Source organism: Frankliniella occidentalis, unplaced genomic scaffold, assembly GCF_000697945.3.
Source record: "Frankliniella occidentalis isolate FOCC.00 unplaced genomic scaffold, Focc_3.1 Scaffold59, whole genome shotgun sequence".
NCBI classification, from domain to species: Eukaryota; Metazoa; Arthropoda; class Insecta; order Thysanoptera; family Thripidae; genus Frankliniella; species Frankliniella occidentalis.
In genome coordinates, this window is record NW_026267189.1 from 1,289,039 (window position 1) to 1,291,073 (window position 2,035).

A 2,035-nucleotide genomic window follows, 5' to 3' on the forward strand; every position below is an offset into this window, starting at 1 on the left:
AATGGTTGGGTCCGGTCCGTTTCCTTCACGAGCGCCCCATAATCTCGGCGGCGTGGCCACACCGGCTCGGCAAGGCCGGCCAGCGGCTCGAGCCCCCCCTTTGTGCTCCCTGCACAGCGGCCCCTCTGCCTGCCCCCCGAACCCGACCTCAGGGACTGCTGGCTTTACCCCATCTACACTCCCTTCGCCTCAACCCACAGGCACAGGATACCGCTATGCCTATATGTAAATCAGATGTGCTGGATTTGGAAACAAAACGACTTTGAATCTTAGCTCCTTGATTGACTGAACTACTACTACAAGCAACTTCTTAGATTTCGTTTTTCCGATGACCGCTGCCTGACGGGCCCTGATACGTCTTAAGGATCGCCCCAGAACACGCCGTTACTAACCTACCAAGTTCAGCCTCTGCAAGCTCTCGTAGCGCCTGATGGGTCGGCAACATCTCGCCTGCAATGCATGCGTGTACTGCGGGTCGGCCTACCCCGAGTCTCGCAGGCGCCAAGCTTCCGTCATTGGCCGGAAGAATCTGAGGAAACGGACGTACTTTCTCGACGAATCCCAAACTCGTTCTAAAAGCGGCACAGCCGTCGTCGACGCATTTCCTTTACTTTGTCGACGGCGCCGGCGGCCGGCGGCGCTGCACAGGCCGGCCCAGGCGGCGTCGCCTTCGTCCCGCGGCGTCCCGGAGCGTCGCGGCGGGTGGTCCGGGAATATAAAGATGGTGGGTGAGTTTATGAGCGCGAAGGGAGAGCGACAGGGAAACCGGGCAAGGAGAGGGGCAGGGAGAGCTCTGGAGCCATCAGCAGGCGCCACCGGGACGCCCACCAGGAGGATGAGGCGGCAAGAGTCCGCACAAGGACACGAATGCTGCTGTTGTTGTTGTGGCTGTTAATATTTGTTTGCCGTCCTCGCCGTCACCCCAATTGTGATTGGCGGGACGCCAGAGCGAAAGGGCTACCAAAACTAGCGCGCTCGTCTACACACACGCAGAAACACGTGAGAGAGAGAGAGAGAGAGAGAGAGAGAGAGAGAGAGAGAGAGAGAGAGAGAGTGTTTGCGCGCACAATGCACCATAGTATGCGGTGGTGTAGCGCTCGGCATAAGGGACGAGACACGTCCGCCGCGACCTGCTTCCCAAAAGGCTTCCCCCCCGCGCGCTCGCTACCGTGAATTGGCCTGGATCGCCATCATTCCACATCCCAAAGTAGCAGCAGCAGCAGTAGCGGCGGGGCGGGCACACGGCACAGCAGCACTCGCGCTGGCATTTGAATCATCTCTCTCGCCCGCGGGCGAGCGCGCTCGCCGACAACACTGCCGCGCCGTTGATGTTATGCGCCGTTGCCACCGTTTTTTCGAGAACAATATCATATGTTTCAAATAAGCTCGATTGTTACTATTTTCTTTTGGTGCTCGTCACAAACTTACGAACTATCGATATATACCGTCGCACTTCGCCTTTCTGCTGGAGTAACATTGTACATTTAACAATGAATGGAAACCGCTATTTTACTTGTATTTCCATTTTCTGCAAAGAAATTCGGGGCAGGCTAAATAATTATAAAACTTGACCTAATATACATTGAATTAAAAATGATCTTGATTTCAGTGTGCTTTTTTGCGTGCTTCATTCTTCATTCTTCTTCTTCTTCTTCTTCTTCTTCTTCTTCTTCTTCTTCTTCTTCTTCTTCTTCTTCTTCTTCTTCTTCTTCTTCTTCTTCTTTTTGAGTGTAGTTGATCCCGGCGACTGCTGCACAAGGCCGCTGCACTCGGCGTTGCAGCAGCCCCTGGGCCACCACCACCACCACCGCCGCCCGCACCGTCAGTTTTAGACACAAAGTCCACATCCGGTGAGTGCGCGGGCGAGGGAGGGGGAGGGATGGGGAGGGGAGTGAGAGAGAGAGAGTATGGTTGAATCAGGGAGAGTGGGAGAGAGAGCGAGCAAGCAAGAGAAGGAGGGGGCGATTACTAGATGGCGCAGGTATAATAACGTGAGCGATGTGTCACAGCTGCCAACGGTTTGTTAGCCCTCTGT